This window comes from Lissotriton helveticus, chromosome 6 (genome assembly GCF_964261635.1).
Source record: "Lissotriton helveticus chromosome 6, aLisHel1.1, whole genome shotgun sequence".
Lineage (NCBI taxonomy): Eukaryota > Metazoa > Chordata > Amphibia > Caudata > Salamandridae > Lissotriton > Lissotriton helveticus.
In genome coordinates, this window is record NC_136067.1 from 34,548,111 (window position 1) to 34,565,545 (window position 17,435).

The following is a 17,435-nucleotide window of genomic DNA, read 5'->3' on the forward strand; positions in this document are numbered from 1 at the left end:
ACGGAGAGGGAGAGGGAGACGGAGAGGGAGAGGGAGACGGAGACGGAGAGAGGGAGACGGAGAGAGGGAGACGGAGAGGGAGACGGAGAGAGGGAGACGGAGAGGGAGACAGAGAGAGGGAGACAGAGAGGGAGACGGAGAGAGGGAGACGGAGAGAGGGAGACAGAGAGAGGGAGACAGAGAGAGGGAGACAGAGAGAGGGAGACAGAGAGGGAGACGGAGAGAGGGAGACAGAGAGAGGGAGACAGAGGGAGGGAGACGGAGAGGGAGAGGGAGACGGAGAGGGAGACGGAGAGGGAGACGGAGACGGAGAGGGAGAGGGAGACGGAGACGGAGAGGGAGACGGAGACGGAGAGGGAGAGGGAGACGGAGACGGAGAGGGAGACGGAGAGGGAGAGAGAGACGGAGAGGGAGACGGAGAGGGAGACGGAGAGGGAGACGGAGAGGGAGACGGAGAGGGAGACGGAGACGGAGAGGGAGAGGGAGAGAGAGACGGAGACGGAGAGGGAGACGGAGAGGGAGACGGAGAGGGAGACGGAGAGGGAGACGGAGAGAGGGAGACGGAGAGAGGGAGACGGAGAGAGGGAGACGGAGAGGGAGACGGAGAGAGGGAGACGGAGAGAGGGAGACGGAGAGGGAGACGGAGAGGGAGACGGAGAGGGAGAGAGAGACGGAGAGGGAGACGGAGAGGGAGACGGAGAGGGAGACGGAGAGGGAGACGGAGAGGGAGACGGAGAGGGAGACGGAGAGGGAGACGGAGAGGGAGACGGAGAGGGAGACGGAGAGAGGGAGACGGAGAGAGGGAGACGGAGAGAGGGAGACGGAGAGGGAGACGGAGAGAGGGAGACGGAGAGAGGGAGACGGAGAGAGGGAGACGGAGAGAGGGAGACGGAGAGAGGGAGACGGAGAGGGAGACGGAGAGAGGGAGACGGAGAGGGAGACGGAGAGAGGGAGACGGAGAGAGGGAGACGGAGAGAGGGAGACAGAGAGAGGGAGACAGAGAGAGGGAGACAGAGAGAGGGAGACAGAGAGAGGGAGACAGAGAGAGGGAGACAGAGAGAGGGAGACAGAGGGAGGGAGACAGACAGAGGGAGGGAGACAGACAGAGGGAGGGAGACAGAGAGAGGGAGACAGAGAGAGGGAGACAGAGGGAGGGAGACAGACAGAGGGAGGGAGACAGACAGAGGGAGGGAGACAGAGAGAGAGGAAGACGGAGGGAGGGAGATAGAGGGAGGGAGGGAGGCAGAGGGACGGAAACAGACAGAGGGAGGGAGACCGACAGAGAGAGGTAGGGAGTCAGGGGGAGACGGGGGAGAGGCAGACAGAGGGAGGGAGGCAGAGAGGGTGGGAGGCAGAGGGACAGAGACAGAGGGAGGGCGACAGAGGAAGCGAGACAGGTAGAGGGAGACAAGGAGGTCGACGGAAACAGACAGAGGGAGGAGGGAGACAGAGGGAGGTAGACGGACAGAGGGAGGGAGACGGAGACAGAGAGTGAGGGAGAAAGACAGAGGGAGGGAGAGAGAGAGAGATAGAGAAAGGGAGGGAGGGAGGGAGACAGACAGACAGAGAAAGATGTGTGTATGCTGAGTCTGGTGGCTCAGTGGACGAATGCTTCCGCTGCAGGGGCCTGTGTTCAATCTCATGGGTACATGTTTTTTTGCTCTAGCCCCGCCCCTCTCCCCCACTGACCCCGCCCCCACCAGTGCGGCCCTCGGCCACAAACCAAACTGTAAATTTGGCCCCCGAGAGAAAGTTTGTGAGTACCCATGCGTTAGACTTATGCATTTCAGTGTGGTGCTCCGCGTCACCGCACTGAAATGCATTGTCGCGCATATGATGCATTTCACATAATGTGTCTCAGCTGAAGCGCTGCCTAAAAGTGTGGCGGCTGGCAGCGCGCCGCCCAGGCCTGCGCGAGTTGCTCCCGCAGGCTTTGGGTGCTCGAAGCTGAGCTCTGGCCGACTGACAGGCTCACAGCTCTGCTACAATGTATCCTAATCCCTCCTTACGGCTCTGAGTCAGACAGCCTGCTGCCTGATCTCACGAGGTGAGTGCCCAATGAGACGGCCGAGCTAGGCAGTCGGGTTGTAATAAGTCTGGCCACCCATGGCGCTGCGGGGGGAGGTTACATCCTGCTGGCAGTGGGGAGTTTGTGAGGGGCTGGCTACTGGTTTATGGGCGGCGCTGGCCCGGGCCTCACTCCTGGCGTTTGCCTGGTTGCTGCTGCTCGCACCGGCTCGTCTGGCCGCCCGTGCTGTGGCTCAGGCATTATGGGCCTTGCCACAGCTAATTCAATTATATTGCAGAGCTTGTGGTTTAAGTCAAGCGCTGTCACCCCGTTGTGCAGCGAACGGGTCTCCAGACAGGCCACTCACTCAGGACAGCTGGTCAGCGTGGACTAACGAGGTGGGCGAAACAAAATGATTGCCTCCCGCCGCTAACAGGAAATTGAAATAATTATTCAGGATGTCAACATATATTCATTTTTAGGTTTCGCCTGGGGCACGGAGCTTTAGCTCCTCCCCCAGGAGAAATCTTTAGTTTTCAGTATGCGGAACTTGAATACGCCCTCTGTTCCATTGGCTAGCTCCATAAATGGAGGCTAGCCATTGGAACAGAGATCTGTCCGTCAGGAGAAATCTTTAGTTTTCAGTATGGGGAACTTGAATACGCCCTCTGTTCCATTGGCTAGCTCCATAAATGGAGGCTAGCCATTGGAACAGAGATCTGTCCGTCATGGCCGGACCAGATTCGTGGGCGTTCCCGCTATTTTTTCGCTCTCCGCCTCTGCGATATCGTCATCGCGGCGGTGGGCGGAGTTTCGTTTTTTTTTATGTGTTTGTTTTTCGCCATTCTGCGGCCGACAGCCGCCGGAAGCGCCCCCACCCCTCGCGCCCTCCAGCCATCGTCTGTCTTTAACGCATATACGAATTCGGAAGGGTAACATATGATTCGTGCTCGAGACACCTCAACCCGTTATGTCTGGATCCGCGGATGCGCAAATCAAAGTCCAGGCCCCGGCCGTTGATCTCGGCCGCCCGCGCCCGCTTGCTGGAAGCTGGAGCTGCCGAACCCCGCATTGTGTCTCTACTCCCCAGCTTGTAAATAAGCCTCCAAGTTCTGAAGCTGACCACGCACGATGGATACAGCGCTGAGAAAATCAGTTTCACCGGAAGGCACTTTGGCATTCAGATGGGAAATGCACCGCGAAGCAGACTCGTCTCCCGGGTGCGTAAAGCACACTAGCGCTGCTCCGGGACCTGGGAAACGTTGTATCTGTTCATGCAGAGATGGGTCCCGTCCCTCCAAAGGCAGGCCAGACCCAACGGGCGTGAGGCCAGTCACCGGCCCAGTGCGCGTGAGGTGTGTTAATAGGTCCAGCTCGTGAAGCCTGTTACTAGCCCATGTGCGTGAGGTGTGTTCCGCCACCCCATAAGCTTGAGGCGTGTGAACGGGCCCATTGCACGTGAGGTGCGCCTAGACTTAGTGAGACGTGTGACTGGGCGCAGCACGCGTGAAGCATGGTACAGCCCCTTACCAATCCCAAGGGCGTGATGCTGGCCCACTATGCGCGGGGCGTGTGGTCAGGGCCAGTGCGGAGTCCAAGACTCACCTGGGCTGGCAACATCGTCTTCACAACGACACACCAGAGCTTCGGGGCCCTAAGAAATCTCGGGGTGTCATGTCATGCTAGATTATTTGATATAGCGCCCGGTCTTCCATTCAGCGGCAAACGAAGCGCTTTACGAATCACGTGATACAGAGCTACATGTGTAACATCCACTGTAGGTATTTTTATTATTATCACGACGTACAATAATTATTATATTATTATTTACATGAATATTCCTCATACATACGGCCCCACACCCACCCATTCTCTCACTCTCTCTGCACTTGTTGCCAGTAAGGCGGCCCCCATTTCACCTCTGTTGTTGTGAACTCCCCGTTAAAATTCGGACCCTGCCAGAAGTCACGCTTCTCTCCTTCTTAAAGGGAGTACTATTATTTCGGGCAATGGTGCCGCCTTCTGTCTACACTGCTTAGAAAAGGCAGAAGTGCTCACGAAGCGCTACATAAAGTAATATTATCTATGTTGGATTAAGACGCAGGATGGCCGTACATTCCCGCCCAAAAGTGTTGGTACTTTATAAATAGCGAGGCTTGAAAACGCTGTTGTTACTAAAAACATTTGTTTTTCTGTAGTACAAACGAGAGAAGAAGAATTTAAAATAAGAAACAACTGCTTTTGTTAAAAACCATACTTGACAGTCCGTAGAATGGAGCGCTCATTGAAGCTGGCCTCACGTGTGAGCTAAAGACGGGCGCTGCCTGGATCACAAGACTGGTGCTTTGCGAACCTTTCACTGTTAATTGTTGACTAAACAATGGGCAATGGTAACACTCCGTAGAGCGGCCGCGGCTTCCATCATCTGAAGACACTGCTGTGCTCAGAGGCGAACTCCCCGGAGGGATGCAAATCACGCCGAGGATAGGTCCGGCACTGATGACGTCGAATGTAACAGTCAGCTGTGAAATAATATCCTCGCCCTGTGAAATAAGAGTTTGATATCATTGCATTTAAGAACACGCCCCACACGCGCGCACACACACAGACACACAAATATAATGTAAATCTCTCTATACATATGCAATCTTATCTAAACCTGTCTGTGTGTGTTTACACCAATGCAGGATATTTAAACAATGTATCTATCTGTCACACGTCCCTGTCAGCACAAGAGACTGCCTCCAGGAGGGGTGTGTTCAGCCTCCACGCGCTGCGGTCCCACCCAGGGGCTGAGCGCTCCTTTCACCCTTTGTACACTTTGCTGTCTGGTTAACTGTCTGAACCCTTGAAACTACTGATTTAACGTGTGGTTTTGATGGCTTGCGGTCTGGTGGTTCTATTGGAGTGTGGACTAGTGATTCTGGTGATGGGGGAAGGGTCAGGTGCCTTTCACCTGATTGAGTGAGCGTCTGCTTGTGTTAGCTTGTGAGTTAAATTGTCTGTTGGTTTGTCGGTTGTGGTTCTGTTGGCTCGTAGCTGTTAGTCCTGCTTTCCTGTGTCCTGGTGGTTCTGTTGGCTCGTAGCTGTTAGTCCTGCTTTCCTGTGTCCCGGTGGTGCTGTTGGCTCGTGCGCTGTTAGTCCTGCTTTCCTGTGTCCTGGTGGTTCTGTTGGCTCGTAGCTGTTAGTCCTGCTTTCCTGTGTCCTGGTGGTTCTGTTGGCTCGTAGCTGTTAGTCCTGCTTTCCTGTGGTGCTGTTGGGCAGTGAGTTGAGGGTCTGCTGTTTCTGTTTGATTGCGGGCGTGTGGCTCTTTTGCATTGCGCGCTAGCGGGTCCGCGTTGTGTGCATTCATACATGCCTGGGCCAGCGGGCCTCTGATTGGCTGTGGTTGTGTTCCTAAAGACACCTGATTCCCGGTGCTTGCAGGCAATGGCCACGTCGGCCTCGTTGGGACTGTGCTCGAAGAGCCCCGAGTTTTGTGAGTTTGTGTATCGATCGCAGCTCGGTTCTGTGAGCGTGTCTTTCACTGTTGAGTGTGGTTTAACGACCCTCTGTGCTTGTGGTCTCGTGGGTTGACGGTCTGTGTGGTTGTGTCTTTGAACTTCTGTTCGACGAGTGGTTCTGTGACCTTGTGGCTCAGTGGATAGGACGTCAGTGTGATAATGACGGGCATCGTTTCCATTGGCTGTCCTGTGGCCTGTATTCCCATGGCCCATGTTTCTGTGGTGTTCTTTGGACTTGTGATCATTCGTTTTCGTGTTTCCACCGGCTGCTTTTTTTTGTGTGAGCTCTTGTTTGGACTGTGTGTATGTGGCTTGTGCTTCTAAGGGCTCGTGTTTCCGCTTGTTTTTTGTTGTGATTCTGTGTGTTTTGTGCAGACTTGTGTTTGTGTTTTCTTCAAATTTTCTGGACTCCTGCATAGCTGTGCTTCTGTGAGCTGTGTGCTCCAGGCTTCTTCGGCCTGTGTTTGCTGGTGTTTTTCTGGACCAGTGTTAATGTCTACACTGTTTTTTGTGTTTGCTTGAAGTTTTATGTGCCGTGTGCGCGAGGATTGTTTCTACGGGATGTGTGCATGTGGCCTGTGCTTCGAAGGCATGTGTTGCGGTTCGGTGCGCTTGTGTCGTTTAGCTGGTGTTGATTCCTCGTGTGGGCTGCGCATCTTTCGGCGGTTGTTTATATGGACTCTCGTGATTCTGTTTGTGGGGGCTCGGAGTGGCGGCTTTATTTGTTGTTACTTTGCATTTCGGAACGCTCGTTCCTCCCTCAGGGGCAATATTCGCTGTTGCAAAGACTATGTCTCTGTGCCGTGTGAATATCTGAATCAGTTGTCCTAAGGTATCTGAAACGGACTTCCCGGTATACGTTGAGCTTCCTCTGAGAACTCAGCACTCGAGATATGAGGCTTATTTTCCGTGTCATCCAGTTATGCAGCGTCGCTAAACCCTTCTCGGTAACTGCTCTCCCTCGGGACCGCTTCTGCAAACTCCCCGCTGTATCCTCGTTGCTCTAGTGAAATGCCGACGACTCCATTACCGTTAGTTACCCTGCGTGAATAATCACGTGACAATAATAGGGGATGTCCAAGCGCAAGCATTTAAGCTCTCATCTTGTGCTTGGCCTGAGAGTTCACGTGTGGAAAGTTCTGAGCTGTTGCTGGTGCACTCAGTTGCGCATCAGTCCATTGAGGTTACAACTGTCTCGGTGATGGCAACAATATAACCCGAGCAGCCCTGACCCCTCGACCCTCCCCTGTGAAAGACGAGAAGATGTTGTAACTGAAAGCATTTGTTTTTACTGTCAGCCAATATGTCTTGTTTCCTGATAGACACTGTTTCTGTATCCCAAGGGCCATGTACATCCCGATGTGCTGCAAAATAAGTTTGTTAAATTGTGTACTAATGGGTTGTGTGCGCGCCTGGGCGTGTGTGCGCATCTGTGTGTGTTTGCCTGTGCATTTGAAAGCATCTTTGTGTGTGTGTGTATGTGTCTGTGTGTTTGCCTGTGTATGTGAAAGCATCTGAGTCTGGGGATGTGTGCGTCCCTATGTGTGTGTGCCTATATATGTGTACGCATCTGAGTGTGTGTGCGTGCCCGTGCAATGGAGGAGCTGAAAGCCAAGGCGCAGGACTTCTCGCCCGCCCTGGCTCCTTCTTCCAGTGTCCTCGGTCTCCTCAGCTTCTTGGGTAACCTGATGGATAACTCTAACTTCACAGTCCTGCACTGTGCATTGGAAGTGCTCAACCTGTTGGTGCTGAACCTTGGTCAAAGCACTGGACAGTACCTGCGTCCCGTCATCTCCGCCACGGTCAAAGTCTTGGGGGACAACAAGGCAGTCATCAGGCAGGAGTACATGAAGACCTACATGAAGCTAATGAAAGTCGTAGGACCACAGGAGGTGCTCTGCCTATTGCTGGAGCATGTGAAGCACAAGCAATCCCGAGTCAGGGAGGAGGTTGTGAACATCACAATTGCAGCTCTGCTCACCGTAGGGTACAATAGGTCTCACATTTGCGCGAGATTAAGCTAATGGCAATGTGAATGACAATGCCATTTATTTATCTGTTTTCAAAACCAACACATAAATAAAAATTTTGTCATTTACAATGACAATAGCTCTAACTTATCCAAAGGCGAAACCGTTGCATTGTAAATGCTTGTTGATATTTAGGCAGCTGCCGTCTGTTAAGTCAACCGTGTTGGGGGCCCTTAGTAGCGCTAGCACGCTGTGTTAACACTGGTGCCAGTTCTACATTTATATATGCCAATTTAATTGTTTCTTTTGACAACTTGTAACTGGTAACTTTCTCGACAACTAGGCTCTCTGGAATTGCTGCCTCTGCCAGATGCTGGCTGACTTAAATTACAGGAAAACCGACAACGCCTGTTTTCGACCTCCTGACCTCGACACACAAGTACAGGTTAGTGCCCTTCCTTTACTAGAGCTTTGCAGCAATTTTAAGTTTTTTTTGGGTTTATGAGTGCTCAAATGCGTGTCATTTCTGATATTTATATGTTTCCCTTGTCTTCATTGCATGATTTTGCCCGTGAGAAAGTGTCACTCATAGTCGTTGAAATGTCACTCATAATTAGACCGGAATTATGAAAATCTCACACATGGTAATCTGAAACCTTGGCAGCTTTGAGGAAGAAAAATTACTTTCTTTCAGAGGACAAAATGTAATAGCTATACAAAAGAAAGCAACTGTAAACAAATATACTTTCAACAAGTTGGCTAACATAAAGCTTCTTAGTTCTAAAGCAACATTAAAATTATACATACTATATAACCGTAGTTTTCAGCTACCACATTTTGAAAGATAAAACCAAGCAGCCTATCAAGCGCACGGCTGCTATCTGTGCAAAGTGCATACCCTTCTTTTTCAGTCTAAAAATCTGAAATCATTTGATCTGTGATTCCAAACCCTGTAGTTTTTTTTCTCTAAAAATCCAGCCTTTCTTCTTTAGCATCACTCGGGCTGTTTGCTCCTTGTTGATATCAGGCAAGAGTTTGTGGTCCCACTAATTAAATAAAAAAATGCACACGCCTGGGAGGGCTTCCCTTTGTTGGCACATTCTTAATGCGTGGTAACAAACCGGTAACGTCTGTGACACTGGGCCATATGTATCAACATTCCATTTTGCGATTCCTAAATAGCGATTTTTAAGGAATCACTATTTAGAAATCGCAAAATGGTATGTATGTAGAAATCAACTTCTTTTTAGCGATTTCTTATGATTACTTAATTGCGATTAGCAATTTGCTCATCGCAATTAAGGAATAATTTCCCATTCATTTCTATGGGCCAGGAGGCCCATAGGAATGAAGGGGAAATTTGCGATTCGCAATTTGCTAATCGCAAATTGTGAATATTTTCAAGGGTGCAGGGGTGTCCAAAGGACACCCTGTTGCACCCCTGAAATCGGCATGGGTGCACATGTGGCGCACATACATGCCCTAAGGGCACGTATGTGCGTCACATGGCACTTAGAAAATTGTAAAAATATGCATTTTGAAAGAAATTCGCAACTTACCACCAACTAGAAGTTGGTGGTAATTTGCGATTCCTTAAAGCCAATTTGCTAATTTTTTTGGCTTTTAACATTGCAGTTAAGGAATTGCAAAATTTGCGAAACCTTAAATGCAATCTCAAGATAAGGAATCGCTATTTTGCGATTCCTTATTTTCAAGCAGATTTGCTTGATGCATACCATTAGTCCAAATTGTATTTGCAAAAGCCATAATTCTGCGAATTTCAGCGTTTGTGAATCCAATTTTGCTTGATACATATGGCCCACTGTCACCAGCCAGAATCTGTGATGTCTCACAAACACATGGCTTAAAGAGGATGGATTACAATTACCAAATATTTATTACCACTGGGATCCTGTATTTCAGCCCCTTCATAAAACCAAATGAGGAAATTGCACCTCTGGAATTGTTAAAGATTCATTGAAATGTCATAAGATTTTTGACAATTGCTACCAAGTCCGTAAACACGGATAGTACGAGTCCCTGATTCAGGCCAGCAGGACTGGAATCTTTTTCTTTGCTATCATCCGGTGCAAAACATCAGTGCAGCTATTGAGCTCCTTTCTCCCCAAAGTCGTTTCAATAAATAGCTTGTTAATTAATATAAAAAATATATCCGGAATTATGAAAGCACATTTTTTTTGTAATTCAGAAGTCTGATGCAAACTTAGGGGCCGATTAGGATCAAGGTGAATCCGCATCCTCCGGGCCGGCGGAAGCCACCGCCGTCCCGGAGGATGCGGATTCACCGCTGCGGAGGCTCCAAAGACCCACCGCCAGATTAGGATCGCTGGTGGGTCAGGAAGACCGTCCGCCGTTTTTCTGCCGCGGTCGCATTCCGACCGCGGCGGAAAAGCTCTGATATGGTGGCGGTGTCTATCAGACACCGCCAGCCATATTAGGATGGGGCAGAAGACATGTTTTTCCGCGAAGGCTTTTCCGCCGTGGAAAAGCATGTGGTCTTTTGTTTTAGGGGGCTCGTTGCGAGCCCCCAGGGTGTTGGGGTGTGGGGGGTGCACATGGGGGGTACCTATGGTACCCCCCTGCATATGCATGCACAAAGCGGCAGGCACCGCGCGGTGCCTGCCGCTTTGTGCATGCATATGCAAAGCATGCACTTTTAACCTTGCGGCGGGCGCTGCTTCAAACAGCACCCGCCGCAATGTTGAACATAGGGTATGTTACCGCCAGGGTGGCGGTCACATCCTAATCTGCATGGAGGGAACGCCGCAGCCCCTGCGGACGTTCCCTCCACCTCGGGGTGGCGGACGGACTCAGGTCCGTCCGCCATCCTAATAGGCCCCTAAGAGTTAAATAGGAGCAAATCAAACCAGACAACTTTACTTGGTGATGTGCAAATGACACACATTTGCAGAAACGATTTCCAAACATTCTTGTTTGTTCACTATATAGTTTAATCAGTAAAACCGCATGTCAGTGGGAAAGTTTGTGGCCATTTCAATGTAAAATCTGCTGATTACAAATGACCGTGTGCTACCACTTCATGCTTTAATTATGTATTTATTAAAAGTGATAGTTTTTGAACATGATTTGAGAAACATTTTTTTCCCCGCCCTGATGACAATTCTCTTTTAATGAACTGAGAGGCAATCCAGGGGTTATGTGTATCCTGTGGCTGGATTTGTATTTTTTTATGGAAAAAAGTTTAGTCTATTAAATCAAACAAAATAGTATTTTGTATAGCAGACATGCTGAACCCACACATTTGAAGGATCTCTCATATCCGATGATGAAGATAATTGCGGCTCAATGAATTAAAATAGTTGCCCACGTTCACATCATTTGAAACCAGAGGGGTGAGACAGGGGTGCATTTTGGCACCCCTGTTGTTCACCCTCTACATTAACAAAATTGGGGAGGCCTTAATTTCCAGTTGTAAAAAATTGATCCCTGCTCTGCTTTACGCAGATGATGCTGTTTTGTTAGCAAGGTCCTCAAGAGGGCTTCAAATTATTTTAAATTGTTTTACTGATTTTATGGACTCTGTAGATTTGGTCACGAATTTTAAGAAGTCCCATTCTATGTCCATCGGTTCTGTTAGGGCAAGGAAGGCTAAGTTCTACTGTAAAAAATCTGAATTAACAAAGGTGCTCTTTGATGACCGACGCTCGTGGGGTATTCAACGTATACATAAAAGAAATATTTTAGCCCGAGCCTCTGGAGCCATCATGGCGTTTGCAAAAAGAATTGGCTCAAAACCCCTTCCTGCTCTATTAAAAATATATAATGCAAAGTGCGTCCCAATGGCGACTTAAGGGTGTGATCTATGGAGTTATTTAGAGACAGGCGATATCCAGGAGGTAGAAAACGTGTTTTTCCGTAAACTACTGTCTCTACCCCTGTTTTTAATATTCATGAGGATCTTGGTGCTGGGTACATCTCAGACCAGATTGCGGTTGCTCCCATAATGTGCTGGTTAAGAATCTGGGCCCAACCGTCTCCTAATTTAAATCAGCAGATTATTCAAGACTGCATTACGCTAGACAAGGGCTTAGATATACCCTGGATTCGCTATATTAAGACTCAAATGGCCATCCTTGGCTGTCCCAAATTATTTTCTAGTCCAATGGCTATGGCTAAACTGGCGATTAAAGACTTGAAACAGCAGTTTTTTAATAGATCTATGCTGTACAGGGAGGAAATTAGTGAAACCTAAAGTGAGGAGTTTTGTCACATTGAGTATAACCAGTCAGCTGCAACCATATCTGACATATATAAACAGGCCATATCACCTGTTTGTCTTAGTTAGATTTAAGCACAACATGTTTCCCTGGCTGCTTGCCTTTCCGAAAGGGTTCTTTAAAGAAGGGTCGTTAAGACCCTGTCCTTGTGACAACTTCTCAGATCAAAATCTACTTCACATGGTATTTTTCTGTGAGTTTTATGACTCGTTGCACAGGAAATTTATCATCCCTCTCCTAAAAGGCCAAAATTTTGGAAAAGTTAGACCAGCGTTAGTTTATCTACAAATGTTGGCATCGCCTGTGGTGTGCTTTGGGGTTGCAAGCTATTTAAGTGCCGCCATTAGGAGCAGGAATAGACTGATGATTGCTTGATTGGGACTATGTTTTTAAATGAACTTATTCATGACCTTTTGTTAGAATTTTAGCATTACTATTTGTATTTATTAATCTAGTACTTAGTGTGTTGGACAGGACTGTGTCGTACCTGATGGGTTTTAAAATTGTGTAACAAAATGAAATAAGAACTGTAATTAATGTATTTAAATGATTGTATGCACTTTGATGGTTTTAATTTAACCGAATAAAGTTATACTTGACTTGACTTGAAACCAGTTTATGGGTCAAGAGCATTACAAATAGGTTGAGTACATTATTTAAGTCACTAGACCTACAGGTCTAGTAACATTTTAATAATTTTTCAAGGCCTGTATCCAATTCTGAATGTGAGGAAAGAGGCGTTATTATTTGGTGAGGCTGTGTGGCCTCACAGTGTAATACATTCATTTTACTGTACTGTCTTGGGTCCAGTCATGCTCATTTTTATTAAAACAAATCTTGGTTCAATCTTCAGTTACTGTTCAGGTTTAAACACAGGAACAAATGCAAAGCATTCAGAAACAATTGAATAAGAAAATCACGCAACACAAAGGAATCGGACACCAATTTATGAAAATGGATTATACTTTTATTCATGTTTAGACAATAAAATTTACTGGATGGTTCTGAAGATATCGATTTTTAGGTAACATATAATGTAAATAGCTGATTTTCACTCAGATGATCGCAGTTAAGGGAAACTTTGGAAACTTTTGTAAAGTTGTGTTCGGGTACCCTGGACTGTTTAGATTGACCAACTCTGACAGGGAGCAAGTCTAGGGGGCCAGTGCAACTTTGTAAAACAGTCACCCTGTCACCAAAATATTCCCTGGTCCAGTTCCAGGCCTTATGGGCTACCTGCGGTAGACATTAATGGAGTGGTTCTGATGAAAGGGATACAGGATTCTTAAGATGCTGAGGTTGTTGGGCGGTCTTCCTGGGGATACTCCTCAGTCAAAGGTCTTGGTGGGGCGAATTTGGCCACAGGGTCGATGTCCTTTGAAGTCTGGTGAGCCCACCAAAAGTCCAGTTACCACTAGACTACTAGCCTCACAGAGAAAGCAGCGGTTCCATTTGGTTGAGACTAGTGACCTTCTTGGGTCACCAAACTGCACTCTGACAATACATCCGGCTCCAGCAGTCTTGGGTGCCACTTTTGAGCATTGAGATTCTGTCTCCCAGGTCGCACGTCGCCAGCCAGTAGTTGCCAAGTGATTGTGGCTACTGACTTGCCAAAGAGGGCTGCTTCATCTTTTGTGGCCCAGGAGCTGTAACATGAAGTCTACCAACTGACTCTTGGCGTTCACTTTTTTATCTGGGGCTCAAGGACTAATTTTCTATGAGCCAGACCCCACAGGCTCTGTCCTCATTTTGCTAGCCCAAGGATGAGCAAGTGTAGTCCAGCAGTTGGCGCAGCCTCTCTTGCCAGGTCCAGGGAACAGCACCGCAGTCCTCCTCCAATCCCCATGCCATCTGAGGTCTGGGTGCCATATTTATGCTCAAAAAATAACCGGGGGGTGTGGTGGTTACTAGCCAATGGGTTACAAGGTCACTCCCCACCTGGTGTAAAAGTGTGGCATCTAGCTGTCCCAGACTGCACTATTCTGCCCACTCCCAAGATGGAACAACCCATCTCCTGGTGTGTGAACATGGTAGCCCACCCTAAAGGTGTGACTACCTGGGGGCTACATGCCCATGGGAAAATCGGTTTGGTCACATATCTCCCCCACCCCACCTGTGTCCACAAACAGCAACAGTAATATCAGGTGTGTTCGCCATTTACCTTTCAAAGATGGCTTCCCCTTTAAGCTCGCCTTTTGGGCTCACACCCTGTGAGGTTTCCTGACAGAGAAAGGTAATGCCTCTTCCACACCAGTGCTCTATTGCTCTCCCTCCAGGCCTCTATTGTTTCCTCTTCTGGGAGTTGTCCACACCTCTCTCCAGGAGGGCAAAATGCCATCTTGTGGCAAGACTCTGAAATGGCAATTGGAATAAGCAGTTCAAACATACACGTTTAGGGGTCAGAGCACTGACACTGAGTGATGGTTAGAAGTCCTCAGAGTGCTCTGCTTCGAAAAATCTGCAGCATCAGTCCAATACATTTGGGTGTGATCATGCAAAAAGAGGCATTTCCTTACATTAATCAAATTAATGTTATAGAAGTGTCATCACTTTTTAATGGTCTGTGGCCCGTCTCGTAAAAGTGGCATCTTGTAGATATTGTATGCTCAGAGAATGGCATATGCTGTACAGAGTTGCCATTTGCTATCAAATGGTCAGATACATTTGCTCTTCTGTGTTTTTTGGTCCCTTTCTCCTACCCGAAACCATATTTCAATTTACCAAAATGTTCACCATCTTTGTCTTAGCCAGATCACTGGAAGGCAAAATCCATATGATTAGAGCTAATCTTACCAATGGTATAGCCCCTGTACCAGCTTGCAGATCTAATTTGGTCAAGCCTCCTTTAATTAAGGTTCAGAATGAGAGCTTGGCGGACAGAGTACTCGGTCACAAATGCTACAGGTTACCCTGTCAACCAAACCCTCAGCCCTCCCTCCCTATTTAGAGTGGGGCAGACCATGAGCCCCCATTAACTCAGTTGATGGACATCAACACACAGAGTAGAGTCTGTCCGAGGTAGGACATAACACTGTCTGTTCTATTTCAGTTAAATAGCATTATGTCTTTTTTCACTGTTCCTCACCGCCAGGCCATACCTGGCAGTGAGGGATTATTAAAAAAATAGTAATGACCTCCACACCATGGGGGGAAGCTCTCCGGTTGCGATTAGCAGACCTTAATGTTCCAGTTGTAAGTTTATGGGCAAATAGTTTGGTTGGGTAGTCCAGCGATACGTAATGTAAAGCTTTGAATGACCAGGAACAGTTTAACATTTGTTCTTTGCTTCACAGGCAGCCAGTGGAGAAACCTCAGAGCACGCACAGTGTGGAAGTTAAGTGCCATCATCCTGCACTCTCTGGACTTGGAGATCAATATAGTATTTGTTGCAATGATCTGGACAGAAAATAAATGCATCCAGTGTTAATGGTGAACAGAGAGGTAAGACACTCTTTTGCCTAAGTAGGTGGTAGAAGTCAAACTTGTAGAGTGAATGCTCACTGTCGAATAACGTACCAAGATTGCAGGATTTTGAACCACAATTAGAAATTGTTTCAGGAGCTTTGCTCAAGGTAAGTAGCAGGATTTCTGTTTTCTTACTGTTCAACTGTAACCAGGTTTTTTTCTAATGGTTTCTTCTACCTGCAGCTTCCTCTTCTTTAAAAAAATCCCCATGTGCCAGACTGGAGCTGGAAACTGGTGTCATAGCTCTTCCTCGCCACTCTGAGGGGATCGCTCTATCTCGGCACTGGAAATGGTGCAGGTGTGGTGCTATTAGAGCCATATAGGCCCACCTATGCGTCCTGTAGTCAGTTCCTTTTTTTGCGGTTCCAGTGCTCTTCTCTGTGAATGTTTCATCATTATCAAAATCTAAAATTGGAGGAGAAGGGAAAGAAAGGTTTTTTTGGAGGGAATTTAGCTCTATGGTCCATGAATGTCACTAGTCTGTTTGCAAGATAAAGCCAGCCATTATTGGCAGTGGCAAACATGGTGGTTCCTAGCTTACCTGCCCATTTAATACTTCAATTTTCTGAGGGGTGAGGGATAGCCAGGATACCTCCAGACAGACCATCAGGACAGGCCTGGATGCAGTGGACTCTGTGGGTCTCCAGTCACATCCCGAGACCATAGGCAGTTCAGGACGTTTTAAGGCTTGTTGAAGGACTTAGCGTTTTGCCAGCATCAACCTTGCCAACCCACCCAGCAGTCGAAACGGTGGCAGTATAGAGGTAGAGGTTAAGGAAAGGCAGACAAGCCAAGTAAATCACCTTCTCCTCCCTCCCCCATAATAATAAATGATAATTACGTATTTGTATATCCTGCGACTACCTGGAGACATCTCGGCGCTTGTACGAATACCGCTGAGGAACCTTTCCTGGCCTTTGCCTGTGAGGTGCCCACTCCTGGGCTCCCCCAAGGTGAAGCCAATCATCCCAGCGCTGTTGGGGCCGTTGTGGAGATTAAGCAAGCTATTGCCCAGAGTTGCAGAGTGGGACCCATGATTGAGATAGGCACTGAGGCGAGAATTATCAGGTCAGAGGAAATTGAGCCCAAGACCCGCCGAAGTGGGAATTGAACCCTGGTCCCGGGCCAGACCTCTGCATCAGGGTCTGCCGCTCTAACCATTGAGCCACGCTTCTCCAGCTTTACTGCCAACTGTAAAGCTGTATTAGTTTCTTCTTACAGGATCCTTGTGGCCTGATGGTTGAAATAGGTCTACCTTTCTACATGCGTAGAAGGCCATTTCATCAGACAAGTGGTTTTGCAGATCGTATAAAATGGGTATGTGCTTCCCTTCCAATAGGCACCTCCCAAGATACCCTCCTTACCCTGTCACTTTATTTGGAGGATTATCTTTGAATCCTGTAACAGGAGGTAGTAACCCTGTTGCAAAAAAGGAGCAGTGGAGGTGGTAGCAGAACAAGAAATTGGGCTGCGGTTCTATGCACTGTAGACCTTGGTTCCCAAGAGCTCTATGTTGTGTGTTTTAACTTCCTTAGTACATATTTACTATATAACTAAAAAAAAAAGATTCTAGATTCTGTTCCTAACACAGGTGCCTTCGGCACTGGAAGCGGAGGACTGGATGGTGTCCCTTGATTTACAGAATGCATATTTTCAATTACAAATCCTGCAGTTCTAATAAACTTACCTGCATTTTGTGGTAGGTTCAGCCAACTACCAGTTTCATGGTCCTCCCATTTGAACTGATACTGGCACCTCAAGTCTTCCTGGTGTTGCAGCGTAACTCTGCAGGTTGGGGGTCCCGGTGTTCCCATACCTCACTCGAGGCAGGCTCACCACGGCTGATGTTGGACCACCTGAAGGCCACAGCACCCCAACTGTTCGGCCTGAGCATCCCAATCAACTTGTCTAACCATCTTGGCACCACCTGTTCATAGAGTCGTATGGATGCAGGACCGTTGAGAACAATCCTTTCTCCTCACAGGTACGCAACCTTTGGGATATGATTCTGAAGTTTCAGGAGGGGGCTCAAGTTTCAGTACTAATGGTTGTTCGCCTGCTAGGTTTGGAGGTTTCCTGCATTTTGCTGGTCACTTACGCGTGCTGGCACATTGGAGCTCTCCAGTGGTGCCTCTAGCAGCAGTGATTGTAGCCACCATCGGATACCATCTGGATTTCCGTAGATGCTGTGAAGGTTCTCTGAAGGCACGTCTATGGGATCTGCTGCTTG

At 48.1% G+C, this 17,435-nt stretch overlaps 1 protein-coding gene across 1 annotated transcript in view; it reads left to right on the plus strand.

Annotated features, from left to right (window-relative positions):
• The window catches only part of LOC144762157 (uncharacterized), a 94,216-nt gene that overhangs the window by 42,586 nt on the left and 34,195 nt on the right, over positions 1-17,435 (plus strand). Inside the window, exons 5-6 of the mRNA XM_078647313.1 lie at positions 7,825-7,926; positions 15,034-15,181. The gene's annotated coding sequence lies outside the window, so the exon portion shown is untranslated. The remainder of the gene's footprint in view (positions 1-7,824; positions 7,927-15,033; positions 15,182-17,435) is intronic.